Below are 23550 nucleotides of genomic sequence, written 5' to 3' on the forward strand. Positions count from 1 at the left end.
ATCCCAAGAAGCGAGGCGGTTTTCAGGAACATTGAGCGTGGAAGCTGTTGTCTTATATCAGAGGTGGCGCGTCAACAGCCCTGGTCCTCTACCCCGATGTAGCAGCCAAGAGGAGAAGGTGTTCTGTCTCTGGTATTTGCAGAGTGATTTGGAAGGAAGTGTTGTTCCTGAAGTTCCAGTAATTGCAGGCATCTGTCACTAACAAATGGAAAATGGAAATAGCTCAAGAAATAGACTTCCACTTGCTGCACAGAGTGCCTGCAAGGCTAAACTTGAAGCAATTTTAAACAGTTTGAAGAATCTCCTCAATGAGTATATCGACCCTGATAGAGGGGAGAGGCCGATTCAGTATAGATCAGTGTGTGTGTGTGTGTGTGTGTGTGTGTGTGTGAGAGAGAGAGAGAAAGAGAAAGGGGATGGGGAATATTCAGGCCAAGTATGTTAAAACTTATGTAGCGTGATGCTCATTTGACCATCAAGGAATCTGATGCCCGGAGAAGTTAGTGGATCTGTCCTGTCACAGTGGTTTGAATCCATGTCTGTACAGTCTAAGCCTCCCTGCCCATTCATGGGTGGGGCAGCTCTGAGGTGAGTGTTGGTGGGGCAGGCCGACCAGAAAGTGAGCGCATGAGTGGAACAGGAGCGTTGCTCAGCCTCTCCTGGCCTACTGTGATTTACACCATTAAGCACATCAGCAAGTATCAGCCTTTCTCAAACTGTGTCTGTAATTTATTACCATGTAACTAGTGGTCAATGAAATGTTAACATGTGTCCTATGAAAGGTTTCTGTGTTCAAAGAAATTTGGGTTAAAAAATGGCCCTTTAATGGAAAGACTATTCAAAGCCTAAGGCTCTTATGCACTGTGAACAAGAGAGAGTATGTTCTGTTTGCCAAATTTATTTGATCTCGGGAGCTCTCCTTGTTTTGGATGGTCTCCATTTCTATAGCTGTATTCATTATTAGTCTCCTTCATTTGGTAAATTGTATACGTAGTTCATTTCTGGGAGAGAGGTTAGGTCTTTTAATCTTTTCCTTGAAATGTTCTGTGTTACGAGAACTTCTATATATTTTACAGCTCAGAACTTTGTTGGGGTACGTGGAGAACAAAAAGGAGAGGTCAGGGGCAAGGGTCTAGACCCTGAGGGTCAGCAGATCTGGCTCAATGGGAGGAGTTACACAGCCTGGAGAAAGAGTGGGTTATGCAGAGAAAATGGTGAAGTGGGTGGCTGTCCACACAAGGGCGATGTGAAAAGGCAAGCCAGAGACATGAGACTCTTGCAGTAAAGCAGAGTCAAGGTGGAAGAGGAGAAAAAAGACAAAAGGTGAAAGTGCTGTTCCATGAGCGTGCTTGGCCCTGTGAAGGGGGGGTGGGTGGTGGTGGTACGGTGCCTGTATGGACTCTCACAGCCAAGCGTCACTTAGGCTGTCACCACTGAGACTGAGGCAGAAATAAGCCGGGCGGGAGAGGCAGTGGAACAGATTTGCATTCAACTCCTGCTCCCTGGTTCCTGGTTTGTGGCTTAGAGTAAGTGCCTTCAACTCTGTCTCATCTCTTGACCACTCAGAGCAGGTAGGAGGTTTAATGAGATAACGAGAGCAAGCCTTCCCTGTCATTGTGGACACACCCAAGGCACGATCCTCAGCCTCTTACTCTTACCTTGGTGTGGGGCTCAGAGTCCCTTTATCTGTCTTGGATTTCACCTTCCACCCATCTGACTTCATCTTCCCCTCCACACGTCTTCCTTTCCCTATATTGGGCTTAGGGCGGTTCACCCTCGGGGATTCTGGACAAAGAGTTTCCCAATAACTGGGGCTTTGCTGCTCTGAGAACTGACTGACCCCCAGCCTGGAGATGGAATCTAAAATTGGAAGCTGGATGAGCAGAGCAGCTCCCCACACCTAATGACCCTGTTTCCTGGTGGCCGTCTCAGACTGAGAGATCCCTCTGGGGATCGATGGCTGCCTGTTCACTCCATTTCTGTATGTCGCATTAAATCTCTGCCAAACATTTAAAAAGAATTCTTAACTCCAATATGACGGGCCTGTTGGCAGTGTGAAATTAAGAGATTTTTTAATGGTGTGTTTTTTTTCTTTGCCACTTGACTCTATTCATTACATATTCTTTTTTGAAATGTGAATCCAAACTTCCATTGTATACTTTTTTTCCTGCCATTATTGTACATGATGATCTCTGTCTATTACATCTGAAAGAAAGAACACTGGAAGGTCTGAAATGGCTGTTGTCAGCTTTCAGAATTCCAGACAGATGACTTCAATCTATCTGAAGGAACAATGGATTATTTAGGAGAGTTGCTAAGATGCTAACCTTGCAGAACATTGTGCTTTTAAAAGTGTTGAATGAGTAAATTTAGAAAATTTCTTATTTCCCCTCTGATTTGTAAATGTAATAGAAGTTCATTGTAAAAACTAGAAATGCAGAAAACTATCATCAAAATTAAAATTATAGCATATTCTTTCATTTTCTAAGCCTCTCTCTCATAAACTAATTAGTGATCATACTGCATGCATGGGTTGTCTTCATTTATTTAATACTGTATTATGAAGAATTTCTTACCTCATTAAATAATCTTCCATTCATGATTTTAATAGCTACTTTGCTATGTGGACGTGCCACAGATTATTTAGCCTATCTCTTATTGCTACATTCCCCTATTGTTGGGTATTTAGGTTGCTGCTAATTATTTTTTGAATGATAAATATCGCCATGATGAACATCGTTGTACAAATATCCCTGTGTGCATCTCTAATTTCCTTAGAGTTATTTCTGAAAAAGCATGCCCTAATGAAAGACCCTGGATCTGTGATTCCAAATGGACTTCTGGAACCATGGAACCAATTTGCATTCTCATCAGAGACTGATGGCCATTCTGCTGCACTTCACTGACCTAGGTACAAAACAACCCAACACAAAGCAAAAGCAAACGAAGCAACATTGCCGATTTACTATGTGAACGATATCATCTCATCATTGCGTTATGTTACATTTCTCTGAATTCACAGGAGGTCGACTGTTTTATCTACTGTTTTCAGTAGCCCCTTCATCTGTGGTTTCACTCTCCTCAGTTTCAGTTACGCTCGGTCAACCGCAGTCTGCAAGTTGATCCTCCTGATGAATCAATCACATCGCCAGAAGGTCAGTAGTATCTTAACACTACGTCACAGACCCATGTCATTCAGCTCACTTCATCTTGTCATGTAGGCATTTTATCATTTCACATCGTCACAGGAAGGGTGAGTACAGTACGGTAAGATATTTTGAGAGAGAGAGGAGACAGACCACGTTCACGTAACTTTTTTTATAGTATATTGTTAAAACTTTTCTATTTTATTGTTGGTCGTTGTGTTAGTATCTTACTGTGCCTCATTTATAAATTGAACTTTATCATAGATATCTATGTGTAGGGAACCATCTGTGAATTTGGGTATCCATTGGGGGTCTTCGAATATGTCTCTATGGATAAGGGAGGGACTAACTGTATTTTCCATTGCTTTTCTTATTTTATGAATTGACTTAGGTTCTTTCCGCATTTGTCTATTGGAGCATTTGCTGACCTATGGGAGCTCTCTCTCACTCTGTTATATATGAAACGTACTAACTCTTGATCTAGTGTGTAGTGTAGGTTACCCATATCTTTCCTATTTTGTTAAAGGTCTTTTAATTTTGTTCATGGTATTTTTAGATGTACAGATGTTTAAAACTCCTATGTAGTAAAATCAATCAGACTTTCCATTCATTGTTTCTTCATTTGCTCTTATGATTACAAAGACCTTCCTTATTCTAACATCAGATAACTATTCACTTCTATTTTCTTCAATGATTTAATTTTGTAGATTTAGCTGATTAATTGTTTGGAATTTATTTTAGTGTGTGGTATGAGGTAGGAGTCTAATTTATTTATGAGGAATCTAATTTATTACTTTTAAATGTTTAAATAATTTTCTCATTATTTATGAAATAGAACTCTTGTTTGTGCCGGCTGTCTGGTTCCAAATCCCCCTCTTATATAAACAGTATTTATAAACATTTGGGTCATTTTCTGAGTTTGTCAGTTTTTCCCCTCATTAATAACTTAATTCTTCACTAGTGCCACAGTTTTGTGACTGGAAATACATACCTCTCTTCTTTAAGAAATGTTTCTTTCTTTAATATAATAAAATATATTTATTTTGGCGAGATACTAAAAAGCTTCGTTGCAATTTTGATTAGCATCCCATTAAAATTAAAAATAATTTTGCCCTTTGGGGCTCCTGGCTGGCTCGGTTAGAAGAACACATGACTCTTGATCTGAGGAATGAGTTCAAGCCCCACCTTGGGTGTAGAGATTACTAAAAATAATAGTAATAATAATACATTTTTAAAAAATCTTGCAATTTTACTTTTAATTCTTCATGTATGTTTATGGTATAGCTTTCTTTTATTTTTACAAATATATTTATAAATTTCTCCACATTTGGTTAATCAAATATCAAGTGTTTTACACTGTTATGATTATGAAATAATTTTTTTTCCACATTAAATTATTAGGTGTTTTCCCCTGGTTAAAAACCTAATGGCTTATGCATATTTGTTTGTAATAATCTGTCTTACTGAGCTCTCTTATTGGTTCTAATAGGTTTTTGTTGATCTTTGCAAATAATAAAAATTATATATGTTTATATATTTATCAATGGTGCTTTATTTTATTTTTGTTTTTACTTATTATATTTATTTTTATTTTATTTTTTCCTTTTTCTTATTCTGCTGAATACAGATTCCTAAACAGTGGCAAAATAATGGTGATCATGGCAAACATTCTTTTCTTGCTACTGAATTTAATGGAAATTCTTTTAAATTGACTCATAAAGAGGGGCGCCTGAGTGGCTCAGTTGGTTGTGTCTGACTTCGGCTTAGGTCATGATCTCGGGATTCATGGGTTTGAGCCCTGGAGCCTACTTCGGATTCTGTGTCTCCCTCGCTGTCTGCCCCTCCTTACTCACACTCTGTCTCTCTCTGTCTCAAAAATAAATAAACATTAAAAAAAATTTAAAAAATAAAATAAAATAAATTGAATCATAAAGAACAGTGCCTGGTGTTGACTTAACATACTTATTATCATTTTTGACACATTAAAGAAATACGCTCTAATTTTTGATTTTACTAAGAGGGTATCCACACCGCACCCGCAGCATAAACAAGATATTAATTTAATCAAACACTTTTCCTACTTCTGTCTAGGTAATAATGCAGATTTTAGAAAATAACTTATTACTGTGCCACAGTATTTTAATAAGTTTCCAAATATTAAGCATTCCTTGTATTCATGGATGCTTCTTTACATAGTTATGTTGTATATTTATTTGAATATTTTGTGGATTTAATTTCACAAATAATTGCATTTCAATATATATTAAACAATTTTTTTTAATGTTTATTTATTTTTGAGAGAGAAAGAGAGAGACAGAGCATGAATGGGGGAGGGGCAGAGAGAGCGGGAGACACAGGATCCAAAGCAGGCTCCAGGCTGTGAGCTGTCAACCGAGAGCCATTGAGGGGCTCGAATTCATGAACCTCGAGATCACAATCTGAGCCGAAGTCAGGTGTCTAACCAACTAAGCCACCCAGGTGCCCTTAAATATATATATATTATATAATATATATATAATATAATATAATCTATCTATCTATCTATCTATCTAAAGATTATTTTTGAGAGAGAGAGAGAGACAGAGCAGAGAGGGGAACAGAGGATCCAAAGCAGGCTCCACACGGACAGCATTGAGCCTGATGTGGGGATGGAACCCATGAACCATGAGACCATGACTTGAGCTGAAGTCTGATGCTCAACCAACTGAGCCACCCAGGTGCCCCTGCATTTATATATGTAATTGACTTATGCTTTTCCTTTACTTTGTGCTCTTTTTCCAGGCATTTAGAAAGTAGTTGAAGTATCTCTTAAGAGATTTGAAGGAACTCACTTGGAAAATTATCTGTGCCATGATCAGTTTTGGACTTAATTCTTTGACAATTCTTTGATGTTTTCAAATTTTTTCCTGTCTGAAAATTTTCAAAGTTCTCATATAATTTTGGGCTAGTTTTGATAATTTGTATCTGTTTATTAAAGTGTCCCATTCCTTTAAGATTTTAAATCCATGTATGTGGACTTTAAAAGTATATATATATATATATATATATATATATATATATATATAGTATTTATTTTGAGAAAGAGAGACAGAAGGAGAGGGAGAGAGAGAATCCCAAGCAGGCTCCACACTGTCAGCATAGAGCTCAACACGGGGCCCCAACCCAGGAACCATGAGATCATGATCTGGCCACCTAACTTACTGAGCCACCCAGGTGCCCCTATCCCTTCTTTTATAAAGCAGTAAATTTGAATGATAGATTTGACCACATTCCTTGTGTATGTATGTGTAGTAATATTCTCCATTGTATTGTTTTAAAAAAATAGCTTATACTGGGGATTTTGATTTTCTTTTTGACCTCATATAATTATTTCAAAAAGTTCTTTTTAAAATGATCAAGTCTTTTGTTTCTTTTTATTTTTTGGTTTTTTTTTCAAACATTTTTAACATTTATTTTTGAGAGAGAGAGAGAGAACATGCACGCAGAAGTAGGGCAGGAGCAGAGAGAGGGGATAGAGGATTCGAAGGAGGCTCGGCACTGTGAGGAATGAGCCTGATGCGGTTTGAACTCACAGGCTGAGAGATCATGACCTGAGCTGAAATCAAGAGTTGGCTGCTTAACTGACTGAGCCACCCAAGCACCCCTTTCTTTTTGTTTTTATTTAAAAAAAATTTTTTTAACGTTTTATTTATTTTTGAGACAGAGAGAGACAGAGCATGAACGGGGGAGGGGCAGAGAGAGAGGGAGACACAGAATCGGAAGCAGGCTCCAGGCTCTGAGCCATCAGCCCAGAGCCCAACGCCGGGCTCGAACTCATGGACTGCGAGATCGTGACCCGAGCTGAAGTCGGACGCTTAACCGACTGAGCCACCCAGGTGCCCCATCTTTTTGTTTTTAAAAGGAATACTATTAATTTTCAGTTCCTTCTTTTGTGGCTAGGGTATGTGGTCTATAAATTTTTATTCTTTAGCATTTATTGAAATCTCATTCGTGGTCTTAAAAGTATGAAGGATTGTCAGTAGGGAAAAAAATAAATCAATGTAGCTAGTAAATCATTAAATTATTTAGGCCCTTGAGAACCAATAATATCAGAAGTGGTTTGTACATATTTCAGAGTATATGCAGATTTTAGAAAGTAAATAATAAAACATTTATTTGTTTTTATTTTAATAAAACAAATTAAGTTTTATTAATGTTTACTGTACTCTTGATATGGCCACTCTGATTGTGGTAGATTGATTATAAGAATAGTCCAACTCTTCACCCCTCCCTACATCCACACCGCTGGTACTCTTCCACTCTGATTCTGAGCTCAGCCATATGACTTGCTTTACCCAATGGGATGGAAGCAAGCATAATGTAAGCAGAATCTTACAGGACTGGATTTGCTTACTCTTGCTCTCTGGTCATGACTGTGAGCATACCTGCTGGAGGATGAGAAGTGGAAAAGATCCAAGCTGTTCCAGTAATCCCAGCCACCCTAGGCCAGCTGACAGTCAGCCAACCTTCAGACACTAGAGCAAGCACAGCCAAGATCAGCAGAACCCCCTAGCTGAGCCATAGCTGATCTCAGAGGCATGAAGTAGTGAGCCCAGCAGCAAATCAGCTGAGGCTCTCAGATTTCTGAGTGAAAAAGTGTTTGTTGTTGTATGTCATTAGGGTTTTGTTACATAGTTTTATTTGGGCCATAGATAACTGATGCCAGAAAGTTACCTGCCATGTGTTATAAGAAAGTTTTCCTAAAAGATCTGTGGACATTTCCAAACAGGAGCATTGATGGCATCTTCAACCTGTTTTTATTAGCTTTTAGCATATTGTGATGCATTACAATTTACCTGTTTCCAGCTAGGTAGGTTTAAAGATAATTTTCTAGTTTCAACAAAACTAATTCTCCGCCCACCCCCCCCAATGGAAAGTGGATTATAAAGTTTCTTGCAAAATAACACTAATACAAGTAAACAAGAGCAAAAAATGAACCAAACTTCCAAAGTGGTTGAGCAACATTTCTTTTACTCCTACTATAAGTCTTCATCAGTCACACCAAGAGGTCAAAGCAACCATGATGTAATCAGATCTTGCAAGAAGTCTAAATATATACTAGACTGTGAAATGCTATCTACAAGTCATGTGAAGCCCTCCCAGTAGCAAGGCATTTAAAACTAAGCATTCAGAGCCTGAAGACAAGTGTCTGTATTTTTAAGCCATATTTAAGTTATACAATATTCAATTCAAATGTATTAAAACACGTAAAATCTGTTTTGAGATTTCTGTTTGAAAGACAAGAAGCCACATGTCACAGGGTATACACTTGTCCTTCCTTTCTGGGTAAAAGCCACTGAGATTATACCCAGAAAACCACATCACAACAATGTAAAAGTATTTTCCTTTATTAGCAAAACATGTTTGAAAACAGGTAAATCCATTGTTATACATCTGAAAAAACAAGGTTTAGCACAAATTGTTCGGTATGGGAGGTTTTATAAATACAGTTGGATGAAAGTACAGATGTCTTGGTTGAGAATGTCTCCAAGATGATCTTTCAGTAATTAAATGCACAAAGCACATTGTGCATGTACGGTGAGCCAGTCTAGTACATTCTTTAAGTGTGCTAGAAAAGAGTTTTTCAACAGTACATTACTCCTTTAATAACAATTTTTAAAACCCCACTGTTTTATGGTGGAGACGAATGGAAAACAGAGTGTGTGTAGTTACAGATGGAATGGCTGATTCTACTGGAATAAAACAGGTCCTAGGGTGAGTCACGGATTGCATCCTTCGTGAAATTTATCCATTGTCTCCATCATGGATCAGGAAATACACCAAACTGAAGCCAGAGGTGTTTTTGATATAGCTTACAACAAAAGTGGGAGAATCTTTATAACATACTCAGAAGAGAAGGGCCGTGACCATGGGTATTATTTGTCCCTCACAGAGGAGAGGTGGTTATCTCATGGTAAAATGTGTCAAAGATTCATCAAATTTAAAGATAGAGTGAAACACATTTTTTCTCATGCAGAAAGATAAGCATTCTAAAATTTGATGATTTGTTTTCCCTCTGGTGACCAGGCAGACATTTTTGAAGAAATTAAGCCATTTAATGTGTCCGTTCAAGGTTGAGGTGATGTTTTAACAAGTTGAGAAACAGGTTTTTGACAGAAACGTGTGCTAAGGAAAGAGCATTTTGAAAGCAGGTGTCTGGAATGTTTCATCCTTATGTGATTTTGTAGCTGAAGACAATATGTGTCACATGTAATACTTCTCAAATATGCATACCCAGAAACCTCAGAATTCAAAAAAAATCTAACTTGCTTTAAAAACCATTCAAAGAATTTTGTTGTTTTTGAGTTTACTTGGTTAAAATAAAACAAACTGCACCTTCCAAATATTTGACATGAATAACTGATTGACAGCTGAGATAATGGAAATTTACTAACAGAATTTTAGCGAAAAAAACCACACCCCTTTGCATAATAGATTCAAAGAGTGAAGGCAACGTTCGGTTTAATTCTTTGATGTAGTTCTGTGGGCTTTTGTAAGTAGCATTTTGACCATGGAAGCCATTAAAATTAAATACTGACATACACTGAATTTAGAACCTGACTTTTGAATCCGTGTCATGGTGATTTTTAAAAACAATGAAACATGTTCGACCCCACTGCCTTCTCAAGGCTATGTTTTTCAAATGCAAGGTCTTGTGGAATGCTGGTAGATGCAGGATGGATGGTCCAAACTGCCTTTTCAATATCTTTTATTGTCCCTGACCATACACACTGTGGAGACAGTTTGAAAACCACTACTTTAAGCCATATTTGTTTCATTTCTATTTTGTCTTCTAGAGACTCTAAGTCATGTAGGACCTAACATAATGGAATACAGTGTTTTTTGTTTTGGGGTTTATTTTGACATCTTTTATTTCCAACAGATTTTACTTCTTTATATTTAATTCTGTGTTACCTGGCATATAAACTGTTTTTCTTTTTATATCAGAATGTCATTGTAGGATGTACTTTCACCAAAAGTAATACAATCCTATTTGTTCAGCTTAACACTTTTTTGTTGGTTTGAAATTTACATTGTGTGACATGAGCATTGTGGCTCTACTTTTGTTGTCTGGTTTACCTTTGTTCGGTCTTTCACAATTAAACTTTCTGTGTTACTTTGTTTTAGATTTTCGAAGATAGGGTGTAGGTGCACTTTCATTTTGATATGAATTAGGTAGTCGTTTTGTTTTGTTTTAGAAGGGTATTTAACTGATTTACAGTTATTGTCAAACTGCCATCTTAATCTCATTTCTTCATCTTGTTTTTTGTTTTGCCAAAAACTTACTCATATCTCTGATGTGGAGAACAAAGGTGAAAGAAAAATTTTAAAACTTCCCTACAATTTACAGCCCATTGACAAGTCCTTGAGACAGACAGAGTGACCTTCTTCCAGGAACTCAACTGCTTTGATATTAATACTTTGCTATGGGCAAAAAGCAACCTTAGCTTGACCTTATCATAACCTCCAGGATCCTGTAAGTCTTCTAATATACAAAAAAATCCCTTTGAAAACTTTCTTTATCTCTACCCCCCAAGGTATATGTTAGCAATCATCCTCTAAGCATATGGCCCATTGATGTACACCTGAAGGGTCTCATGACTAAGGTTTTACTACACAGTAGTAAATGACCTTATCCTAACAACAGCTAGCCCCTCAATGTCCTGGAAATCTTGCTTCCAAATTCCTTAGGAACTTATGCTATCCCTAACCCCCTCCCAATTTAAAAGTATATGATCAGCCACTCCTCACAACCTCAGTGCAGCTCTTTCTGTCCACAGGTCCTGTCTCTGTGCTTTAATAAAATCACCCTTTTTGCACCAAAGATGCCTCAAGAATTCTTTCTTGACCATTCACCCCCAAACCCCAACACTTAATATCAGCTCCCGTCAAAAAGAAGTAAAACCAGTTGATCATTGAAGTAGTAATTAGTAAAAGTTTATTGTGCACACCTCAAAAAGACAGTTTGCAGACCAGGAGTACTCAAACCAAAACATGAAGTGGGGCTCAGGGGTATATTGTTATAAGAAGCTTATATAGTGAGAAAGCACTGACTGTTTATTCTTCACAAGGGTTATAATATTAGAATTTTCTTAAGTGATAAATAATTGGTCAGTGGTTACTTCATATCAACCTTGGGGAACAGATCAAGTTTTGCTTATGATTTCCAGAAGCAAAAGCAAGAAATGACCTAGGTCAAGTTAGTCTTGCAAAATAAGCTGACTTCAGCTCTGTTTGTATGACTAACCTGGTTTTGTCTGCTCAGGGAATTTTCAAGGCTCGTCTCTAGTTTGGTTTTCGTTTCGAGAATTCCCTCCCTTTTGGTCATTCTCTCAGCAGGTTGAGAGTATCACGTTATTCTCCTTACCACTGTTGATGTAATCAGGCCAAAGAATCATATATCTGCTGTTTTCATTAGTTGAGTAGTCAGGCCAGAGGGCCATGTAGTCACTATCTTCATCATTTGTGTAGTTATTGTTGATTCCATCCAGTTGCCTAATCCTTTGTGAATACCATGTGGCATGTGAGTGGGGACTGACAGGTGTTTAAAACCTGAGAGAGTATACGATACGCCAGTGAGATTAATATGATGACTAATAAGGAGAACAATAGCCACAGATTGAGAAATTCCCCAGAGCTGAGACTGTAGACACCGAGATTTAACCAGTTAAATAACTCAAACGGGTTATAGGCATAACACGATGTCTCGGCAAACACATATCCTCATGATTACTTAGGACAGGATGAATATGAGGATGTTTTATTTCAGGAGGCAGTGTTGCAGGTGAATTTTCACCTGCTTTAGGTCTCATTCTGATGTGAGCAATCAGGTAATTTAATGAGAGGCATTTCTATGGAAACAGAAGAAAAACAAAGGTTAATAGTTTAAGCAAATTATAAATTCAGTTTCTGAGTTTGGAGAGCAGCCAGTTGAGAAGATTTCTAGATGTCGGGTTCTAAGCATCTTTAGATGGAGTGAAGGCAGGCAGCGGCAATCTGACACATTCCTTGTTTGCAGTGTGAATGTCTCTGGTGAGCTCTGAGTGGCTGCATAGCAGTAGGCATGGAGATTGTCCACACATGAGCTGTTGTGCTGATTTCTTTGAAGTGTATATGAAGTTATCCAGCTTTAGTTAGCATGGCTTCCAGAAAAGGGCAGTTTTAGTTGTATAGTGATTGCAAGTCAAAAGAGTGAGAGAAAATGGAAAATGTTAGTTTGGAGAGTTCTAGCCAAATGTTGGAGAAAACTTTGAAGTATTCAGGATCTAGTCCAGTTTATAGGTGGAAAACAAAATCTCAATTAACAACACTGGAATCTGGTATCTACAAAGGTACATGACTGAAACATAATTTTTCTCTTTATAGTCATCCCCATTTCTATGAAAAGAAACCACAGTAAGACTAATTTGTTTGCAAATTAAGTCTCGTTTTAATAAACTTGGCCTGGATATTTATAGAGGTGCAGCAAGAATAGTGATTGACCATATAGGCTGTTTTAAATCTGCTTTGGGGTGCCTGGGTGGCTTAGTTGGTGAAGCGTCCGACTTCACCTCAGGTTAAGATCTCACCGTTCATGAGTTCAAGCCTTGCGTGGGGCTCTGTGCTGACAGCTCAGAGCCTGGAGCCTGCTTCGGATTCTGTGTCTCCCTCCTCTCTCTGCCCCTCCTCCACTTGCGCTCTCTCTCTCAAAAATAAATAAACACTAAGATATTAAAAACAAGTATATCTGTTTTGCTGGGACTTTTTCATAAGGAATTTCAGATTGGACTTTCAAAACCCTCTTGAAGCTAGGAAGCTAAGCCTAGGATTTACCCAGTTGGTCCCTTTACAAGGAGAAAAGATTCTTACTGAACTTATGCGAATAAATACATTGTCATGAAAAACAAGAGTATTCAGTAAGAGTTTCCAAATTATGCAGGGGACAGATAGGGAGCAAAAGATAAATGTTTCAACCTTTGTTGCAAATATGTACCGTCAAATTGTTGTAAGTTATAGATTAAACTAGATGAAAAAAAGAATTCTTTATATCTGGAAAACAAAACATTAAAGAATTAGCAATAGTTTCGTGTGTGTGTGTGTTTTGTTTTGTTTTGTTTGTTTTGTTTGCTTGTTATCCCCTCCTTCAGAGTTTCTTATCCTCATGGAGCTCAGTACAGATCTGTGGAAAGGTTCTCATCACAGAGAACTGGCAATTGTTTTAAATGAAGTAATAAAAATTATAATCATCTTCATCAGTTCATTCAGTGTTACACACTTAATTATTGTTTTGCTTCATCTTGGGTTAGCAGCTTTATGAATCAATCAGTTTTCCATTGAAGTTTTAAAATTCTTACTCGGTTTAATGTTATAGTCTTAAAGTCACCAGAAACCTGCATTTTAAATTACTTGGTAGGGTCCTTTCTGTGAATCTCTTTGAGGATAAAACACTTTTGTTTGTAATTGATCAGAATGCTTTTAGAGAAGAATTGAGAGTAAAAAATAATTGTGAATGACAAAAACCTTTAAAATAGCCATGGTTAAAGATCCAAACCAAGATGCAATTGACTTAGTTATCCATTCAACCAAAGTGACAATTAAAAGACTTCAAAGGCAAGTAAAACCTTGGCTCTAATAGAGATGACTCCGTTATTTTTTGAAGTAATCAAAGACTTGAAAGAGACAACGCAAAGCACAGGAAATAATTTCATAAGACACAGAATCTTTATTTCCTAGGCAGATTACATTGTAGGTAAAGAAACTTTGTTTATAATTCCTTATAAAAAGCAGACCACCAATCTAAAAAAATAAAAAACACATTATCCTTTTAACAGAGAGAAAACCAAGTTCTAACACTGCATCAGTATACTTTTGATATTAAAATTGTCTCTTTTTAAAAAATAAATCCATTCCAATCTTAGCTTGACCATGCATAAAATTCCTTTCAGAAGATTCATTTTCCATAAACCTTTTACAACTTCCTATATCCATTTAGTTTTGTCCTTTTTCTTTTCTTAATTTCAAACAATCATTTATATCTTTCCTTACCCAGCCCCCCTCCTCCCACACCATATTCTATTTTCCTTACTTAGTTTTCATACAGAGTCATTTTTTTAACCCTTTTTTTTAAACCTAGTAGTTTTATTTTTACATATCAGTTATAAATTTTTACTATTGGTAATCTTTGCTTTCCAGTGAAAACTAGGAATTAGGCAATAGTGAACTTTCATATTTAGTATCCTGTACTGGATTAGCAATTTTAAATATATTTCATAATTCCTAGAAGTATTTTCTCTCTTGTAGTAAGTATTTCAGTGTGGCACAGAACATGTTTATCAATACTCAAATACCTTTTGTCTCTGTAAAAAATTAAAAAGCCCAAAGTAGATAAACTTATGCTTAGCATTTAATGTTTATTTTGTTTGGAGATGATTTAGAAATTCAATGAATATCCATGGACTTCGTGTAAACTTTTATCTTACTTATATTTATTTAAATTACTTTCTTTAAACAAATACCAGCACCTGCTTACTCACCAGCCTGAGTCATTGGAGGGTTTCTTTGGATCTCACTTCTGATCCTGTGGAATGTCAAAAGTTCAGAAATAACAGAAGTGAAACAGATGAATCACCAAAGCAGTAATTAGTAAAAGTGTATTGTGCTCACCCAACAAGACAGTTGGCAGAATGGAAGCACTTAAACCAAAATATGAAGCGAGGCTCAGGGGTGCATTGTTATAAAGAAGCGTATGTAGCGAGAAAGCAGTGACTATCCTTCATGATGATTGGTTAGAATATTGGAATTTCTTTAAATGATAGGGAATTGGTCAGTGGTTCCTTCATATAACCTTGGGAAGCAGTTCAAATTTTGCTTATGATTTCTAGAAGCAAAAGCAAGAAGTGACCCGGGTCAAGTTAGTCTTAACAAAATAAGCTGACTTCAGCTTTGTTTACCCGACCAAACTGGTTTTATCTGCTCAAGGAATTTTCAAGGTTGGTCTCAGCTTGTTTTTGATTTTAACACTCCTATTTCCAATCCTTCCGATCCTATGTGTACTGTTCTATTTAAAATTTTCTTATAATGATTCATACAACATGGTTTAAATTCTATGAATAACTACATTTAATTAAAAATACCTCATTATTAGGGGAGTCTGGGTGGTTCAGTTGGTAAAGCTCTGGTCATGATCTCACAGTTGTGAGTTTGAGCCCTGCATTGGGCTCTGTGCTGACAGCTCGGAGCCTGGAGCCTGTTTCAGATTCTGTCTCCCTCTCTTTTAGCCCCTCGCCTGCTCACTCTCTGTCTGTCTCTCTCTCTCAAAAATGAATAAACATTTTAAAAAAGATTGTCATTATTAGTTTTGTTAATTTTTATCTTTTCTTTTAGAATAAATTCTGATATTCATTTTATTCACTTAAAAAATTTATTTACTTATTTAAGTAATCTCTACACCCAATGTGGGGCTCGGAACTCATGACCCCAAGGTCAAGGGTCATATTCTTTACTGACTGAGGCAGCCAGGTGCCCCTCATTTTATTCTTTTAACCATATTTACAATAAGTATTTATGCAAAGCTATGATTATGGAATTTCATTGCTCACTACCAATATTTTATATTTTAGTTTATCTAGTTTTAAATTTATTAGTGTGATTTTTTTAAAATAATTTATTTATTTTTAAATTTATATCCAAGTTAGTTATCATATAGTGCGACAATGATTTCAGGAGTAGATTCCTTAATGCCCCTTACCCATTTAACTCATCCCGCCCCCACAACCCTTCCAGCAACTCTCTACTTGTTCTTTGTACTTAAGAGTTTCTTATGTTTTGTCCCCCTCCATGTTTTTATATTATTTTTGCTTCCATTCCCTTATGTTCATCTATTTTGTATCTTAAAGTCATCATATGCGTGAAGTCATATGATATTTATCTTTCTCTGACTAATTTTGCTCAGCGTGATACCCTCTAGTTCTATCCACACAGTTGCAAATGGCAATATTTCATTCTTTTTGATTGCTGAGTAGTACTCCATATATATATACCACATCTTCTTTATCCATTCATCTGTTGATGGACATTTGGGCTGTTTCCATACTTTGGCTATTGTCGATAGTGCTGCTATAAATGTTGGGGTGCATGTGCTCCTTCGAAACAACACACCTGTATCCCTTGGATAAATACCCAGTATGGCAATTGCCGGGTCATAGGGTAGTTCTATTTTTAATTTTTTGAGGAACCTCCATACTGTTTTCCAGAGTATCTGCACCAGTTTGCATTCCCACCAGCAGTGCAAGAGAGATCCTCTCTCTCCACATCCTCACCAACATCTGTCATTGCCTGAGTTGTTAATGTTAGCCATTCTGATAGGTGTGAGGTGGTATCTCATTGTGGTTTTGATTTGTATTTCCCTGATGATGGGTGATGTTGAGCATTTTTTCATGTGTCGGGTGGCCATCTGGATGTCTTCTTTGGAGAAGTGTCTATTCATGTCTTTTGCCCATTTCTTCACTGGATTATTTGTTTTTTCGGTATTGAGTTTGAGAAGTTCTTTATAGATTCTGGATACTAACCCTTTATCTGATATGTCATTTGCAAGTATCTTCTCCAATTTTGTCAGTTGCCTTTTAGTTTTGCTGATTGCTTCCTTCACTGTGCAGAAACTTTTTATTTTGATGAGGTCCCAATAGTTCATTTTTGCTTTTGTGTCCTTTGACTCTGGAGACGTGTTGAGTAAGAAGTTACTGTGGCCAAGGTCAAAGAGGCTTTTGCCTGCTTTCTTTTCCAGGATTTTAATAGCTTCCTGTCTTACCTTTAGGTCTTTTATTCATTTTGAGTTTTATTTTTGTGTATGGTGTAAGAAAGTGATCCAGGTTCATTCTTCTGCATGTCACTACCAGTTTTCCCAGCACCGTTTACTGAAGAGACTATATTCCATTGGATATTCTTTTCTGCTTTGTCAAAGATTAGTTGGTCATATGTTTATGGGTTCATTTCTGGGTTCTCTATTCTGTTCCATTGATTTGAGTGTCTGTTTTTGTGCCAGTACCATACTGTCTTGATGACTACAGCTTTGTAATACAGCTTGAAGTCCAGGATTGTGATGCCTCCAGCTTTGGTTTTCTTCTTCAGGATTGCTTTGGCTATTCAGTGTCTTTTCTGGTTCCATACACATTTTAGGATTGTTTGTTCTAGCTCTGTGAAGAATGCTGCTGTTATTTTGATAGAGATTACATTGAATGTGTAGATTGCTTTGGGTAGTATTGACATTTTAACAATATTTGTTCTTTCTATTGAGGATAATGGAATCTTTTTCCATTTTTTTGTGTCTTCTTCAATTTCTTTAATAAGCTTTCCATAGTTTTCAGTGTATAGATTTTTCACCTCTTTGGTGAGATTTATTCCTAGGTATTTTATGGTTTTTGGTGCAGTTGTAAATGGGATCGATTCCTTGATTTCTCTTTCTGTTTCTTCATTGTTGGTGTATAGGAGTGCCACTGATTTCTGTGCATTGATTTTATATCCTGCAACTTTGCTGAATTCATGAATCAATTCTAGCAGTTTTTTTGTGGAAGCTTTTGGGTTTTCCATATAGAGTATCATGTCATCTTCAAAGAGTGAAAGGTTGACCTCCTCCTGACTTTTGTTCCTTTGTGTTGTCTGATTGCTGAGGCTAAAACTTCCAATACTATGTTGGCTAACAGTGGCGAGAGTAGATATCCCTGTCTTGTTCCTGATCTTAGGGGAAAGGCTCTCAGGTTTTCCCCATTGAGGGTGATATTAGCATTGAGTCTTACAATTATGGCTTTTATGATCTTGAGGTATGATCCTTCTATCCCTACTTTCTTGAGGGTTTTTATCAAGAAAGGATGCTGTATTTTGTCAAATGCTTTCTCCGCATCTATTGAGAGGATCCTATGGTTCTTGTCCTTTCTTTTATTGATGTGATGTATCACTTTGATTACTTTGTGGATATTTAACCAGCCCTGCATCCCACGTATAAATCCCACTTGGTCATGGTGAATAATTTTTAATGTATTGTTGGATCCAGTTGGCTATTATCTTGTTGAGGATTTTTGCATCCGTGATCATCAGAGAAATTGGTCTGTAATTCTCCTTTTTACAGCATCATAGAAGCTTCATAGAAAGAGTTTGGATGTTTTCCTTCCATTTCTATTTTTTTAGAACAGCTTCAAGAGAATAGGTATTAACTCATATTTAAATGTTTGGTAAAATTCCTGTGGAAAGCCATCTGGCGCTGGACTCTGTTTTTTGGGGGAGATTTTTGATTACTAATTCGATTTCTTTTGTGGTTATGGGTCGTTCAAATTTTCTATTTCTTCTGGTTTCAGTTTTGGTAGTTTATATGTTTCTAGAAATTTGTCCATATCTTCCAGATTGCCCATTTTATTGGTGTGTAACTGATTATAATATTCTGTTATTATTGTTTGTATTTCTGCTGTGTTGGTTGTGATCTGTCCTCTTTCCTTCTTGATTTTATTTATTTGGGTCCTTTCCTTTTTCTTTTTGATCAAACTGGCTAGGGGCTTATCAATTTTGTTAATTCTTTCAAAGAATCAGCTTCTGGTTTCATTGATCTGTTCTACTGTTTGTGTTTTTGTTTTGGTTTCGATAGCATTGATTTCTGCTCTAATCTTTATTATTTCCTGTCCTCTGCTGGTTTTGGGTTTTATTTGCTGTTGTTTTTCAAGCTTTTTAAGGTGTGAGGTAGGTTGTGTATCTGAGACACGTCTTCCTTCTTTAGGAAGGCCTGAGTTGCTATATACTTTCCTCTTATGACCACCTTTGCTGTGTCCCAGAGATATTGGGCTGTGGTGTTAGCATTTTCACTGGCTTCCACATACTTTTTAATTTCCTCTTTAACTTCTTGGTTAGCCCATTCGTTCTTTAGTAGGATGTTCTTCAGTCTCCAAGTATTTGTTACTTTCTGAGTTTTTTCTTGTGTTTGATTTCGAGTCTCATAGCGTTGTGGTCTGAAAATATACACAGTATGATCTCAATCTTTTTGCACTTGTGTCCCTGTATGTGGTCTGTTCTGGACACTGTTCCATGTGCATTGGAGAAGAATGTATATTCCACTGCTTTAGGATGAAATGTTTTGAATATATCTGTTAAATCCATCTGGTCCAGTGTGCCATACAGAGCCATTGTTTCCTTGTTGAGTTTCTGTTTAGATGATATGTCCATTGTTGTAAGTGGGGTGTTGAAATCCCCTACTATTATTGTATTATTATCAATGAGTTTCTTTATGTTTGTGATTAATTGATTTGTATATTTGGGTTCTTCCATATTTGGAGCATAAATGTGTACAATTGTTAGATCTTCTTGGTGGATAGACCCCTTATTTATGATATTATGCCCTTCTTCATCTCTTGATACAGTCTTTATTTTAAAATCTAGATTGTCTGATATAATTATGGCTCCTCTGGCTTTCTTTTGTTGACCATTAGCATGATAGATGGTTCTCCATCCCCTTACTTTCAATCTGAAGGTGTCTTTAGATCTAAAATGGGTCTCTTGTAAGCAGCATATAGATGGATCTTGTTTTCTTATCCATTCTGTTACCCTATGTCTTTTGATTGGAATATTTAGTCCATTGACATTTAGAATGAATACTGAAAGATAGGAATTTATTGCTATTATGTTGCCTGTAGAGTCAGAGTTTCTGGTGGTGTTCTCTGGTCCTTTCTAGTCTTTGTTGCTTTTGGTCTTTTTTTTTTTTTTTTTTTTTGTCTTTTCTCTCTCAGAGAGTCCCCCTTAAAATTTCTTGCATGGATGGTTTAGTGGTCACAAACTCCTTTAATTTTTGTTTGTCTGGGAAACATTTTACCTCTCCTGCTATTTTGAATGACAGCCTTGCTGGATAAAGAATTCTTGGCTGCATATTGTTCTTATTCAGCACATTGAATATATACTGCCACTCCTTTCTGGCCTGCCAAGTTTTTGTGGATAGGTCTGCTGTGAACCTGATCTGTCTTCCCTTGTAGGTTAAGAACTACTTTTCCTTTGCTGCTTTCATGATACTTTGCTTGCCTGAGTATTTTGTGAATATGACTATGATATGCCTTGTTGATGGTCAGTTTTTGTTGAATCTACTGGGAGTCCTCTGTGCTTCCTGGGTTTTGATGTCTGTGTCTTTCCCCAGGTTAGGAAACTTTCCCGCTATGATTTGCTCACATAAACCTTCTACCCCTTTTTCTCTCTCTTCATCTTTTGGGACTCCTATGATTGTGATGTCATTCCTTTTTAATGAGTCACTAATTTCTCTAATTCTTTAAAAAAAATTTTTTTTACGTTTATTTATTTTTGAGAGACAGAGAGAGACAGAGTGTGAGCAGGGGAGGGGCAGAGACAGAGGGAGACACAGAATCTGAAGCAGGTTCCAGGCTCCAAGCTGTCAGCACAGAGCCCGATGCAGGGTTTGAACTCACAAACTGCGAGATCATAACCTGAGCCGAAGTTGGATACTTAACCGACTGAGCCACCCAGGTGCCCCTGATTTCTCTAATTCTTAAATCATGCTCTTTTGCCTTAGTTCCCCTCTTTTTTCTGCTTTATTGTTTGCCTTAAGTTTGTCCTCTATATCACTGATTCACAAGGATTCATCCATCCTTGCCGTCATGACATCCATTTGAGATTGCAGCTCAGTTATAGCATTTTTATTTCATCCTGACTAGCTTTTACTTCTAAAAAAGGGACTCTAATCTATTTTCAACCCCAGCTAGTATTCTTATTATCGTGATTCTAAATTCTGTTTCAGACATCTTGCTTGTGTCTGTGTTGATTAAGTCTCTGGCTGTCATTTCTTCTTATTCTTCCTTCTGGGGTGAATTCCTTCGTTTCGTCATTTTGAAGGAAGAAAATGAATTAATAAGGTAAAAAAAATTAAAATTAAAAAATAAAAAAAAATACAAAAAATCCAATAAAAGATGCTGGATCCTAGGTGTGTTTTGGTCTGATTGTTGAAAGGAGCTTGATAGATTAGAGAAAAAAGGGAAATATAAGAAATGAAAAAAAAGGCAAAAAGAAAAAAAAAAAGGAAAGAAGCAGAAAAAAAAGGGGAATGTTTGAAAACTTGAAAAATGAATATAATAAGATAGAATAAAATGAAATGGTAGAAGGAAAATAGAATTTAAATAATTTACAAAAAAGCAAAACATATAGTAGAAAAAATTAAAGAAAATATTTTTAATAAAAATGAAAAATAAAAATAATTTTTTTCTCTTTCTGTATTCAAGAGTAAGAAAAGAAAAAGAAAAAAAAATGAATAGATGGACCAGCAAACAGACTGAAATACGATTGAAATTACATCAGTTTCTGCTAGAAGTCAAACTATGAAGCGCATTATAGTAAACTAAGTAGGCGGAGAGACTTGTGTTGCTCCCGAACAGCACGGTTGGCCCAGTTAGGTGGGGCTTAGTGTAATGGCTCTGTTCTCTGCTAGATGGTGCTACTTAGCTACTGGGGTGGATTTTAGTGGTGCATGTAGGGGTGTATGCACATGCTCAGGAGGGGTGAAAATGGCATCACCCAGCTTCCCAGTCTCTAGTATCAGAACTCTGTGCTCTTCCTGACCGAGCACCCCTCCTTTGTCTCTGGCTTCTGTCCATTCCCCCTTTTACACTGTCTGTGACCAAGCTGTCAGCCTGCCAGGCGGCACCTCCCTCCTGAGTTCTGTCTCAGATGCAGCAGCTGTGTTTCCCAGCTTTCTTAGGGACTGTGTTTCCCAGTTTCTTAGGGACTGCAGCTTTGACCTGTTCTGACCCTTGGGAGGGTCTCACCAAGTAGTGGCTGAGTGCCTGCCCATCCCCAGGAATGCTTGTGGGACCCTGTTGCTGCTGATGCCCAAAGACTGCAGCTGGGTGCCAGCCCACCCCAGAAAAAGTTCACGCGATTGTGTAGCAGCAGTGTTTCAGGGATTATGGAAAAATTACAACACACATCTGGCACCAGCCTTCCCCATTAACATCTTTATTCCAGCACCAATGAATGTGGTTGTTCTCCAGGGTCTGCTGGGACTTTTGCCTGTAGGGTGGCTGCACAGCCTCTACCAAATGTCCTCCCAGCAGGGGAACCGCCTCTCCCCATGTGGCCCTCGGACCCCTTCGACCTCGTTTCTGCTCCTGAGGATTTGCCCTTCCCACCAGAGCACCACCAGGTTATCTAGCTACAGAGTTTCAGACTCTGTGCTCCCCCTGTTTATAGAGTCTTAAGGGAATTTAAACCCTCTCCTTTCTCCTTTTCCCTTTTTTGTTCAGTCCCTTTTGTACTCTTTCTTTTCTCTCCAGCTGCTTTGGGGGGGGGGATGCTTTCCACACTCTCCCCCTGTCTCCATCCTCTCTCTACAAGCAAAAACAGTACTCTGCCCTCTGTGGCTTCTCTCTCCCCCAGTTCACCTCTGCATGCCACATACCTGCCACGTTCTGTGGTTCGGGTTGTGTAGATTATTGTGTTAATACTCAAATCAGTTTTCTAGGTGTGCAAAATGGTGCATTTCAGGGATGAGAGATGCCAAAAAACTTGCATGCTGTTCCATCATCTTGGCCCCTCCTCTAATGTGAATTTTATTTAGATGGGCTCCAGTACATGTAAAGCAAATGTTCTGGCAAGGATAGGGAAGTCATCTGGTGTGATTGAAAGGAAAAGTCTGAATCTAGCTTGATATTTTATTCTATTTTCTTGTGCCATCAGTTTTTCCCTGTCTTCATGTTCATAGGGATTTTTCTTTATTCTTGTAATTTTGAAAGTCACTGGGATATATGTGTGTGTTGTTCCTTTTTAGAAAAGTTTTTATTTATTTATTATTCACTTATTTATTTTGAGAGAGAGAGAGAGAGAGAGAGAGAGAGCTCATGGAGCAGGGGCAGAGAGAGAGAGAGAGAGAGGGAGAGAGAGAGAGAGAATCCCAAGCAGGCTGTAAGCACAGAGGCTGATGTGGGGCTTGATCTCATGAACTGTGGGATCATGACCTGAAGTGAAATCAAGAGTCAGACACTTAACTGACTGAGCTACCCAGGTGCCTCTAGTTTTTATTTTAATTCCAGTTAGTTAATATACAGTGCTATATTAGTGTCAGGTGTATGATATAGTGATTCAACATTTCCATACATCACTCTGTGCTCATCACGACAAGTGCCCTCCTTAATCCCCATCACCTATTTACGTGTTGTTCCTTTTTATTATGTTTGCTTCTTTGAGAACAGCTTTAATCTGTTATCTGTCTTAAGAGAAGTTTTCTTTTATTATATCTGTGATGATTATTTTCAATGTCTTATGTTCCCTTTCATGTGCATCGTTCATGTTTCTGTGGTTCTTCATTTCAAGAGCACCTGTAGACTTCAGCTTTTTATTTCTTTGTTCTTCTGTGCAC

The 23550-nt window shown here is 37.5% G+C and overlaps 1 long non-coding RNA gene across 1 annotated transcript in view; it reads left to right on the plus strand.

Moving 5' to 3' along the window:
• The first annotated feature begins 464 nt into the window (after positions 1-464).
• The window catches only part of LOC128312609 (uncharacterized), a 46211-nt gene continuing 23125 nt past the window's right edge, over positions 465-23550 (plus strand). Inside the window, exon 1 of the long non-coding RNA XR_008292101.1 lies at positions 465-3155. This is a non-coding gene — a long non-coding RNA (uncharacterized LOC128312609). The remainder of the gene's footprint in view (positions 3156-23550) is intronic.

This window comes from Acinonyx jubatus, chromosome D2, assembly GCF_027475565.1.
Source record: "Acinonyx jubatus isolate Ajub_Pintada_27869175 chromosome D2, VMU_Ajub_asm_v1.0, whole genome shotgun sequence".
Taxonomy (NCBI): domain Eukaryota; kingdom Metazoa; phylum Chordata; class Mammalia; order Carnivora; family Felidae; genus Acinonyx; species Acinonyx jubatus.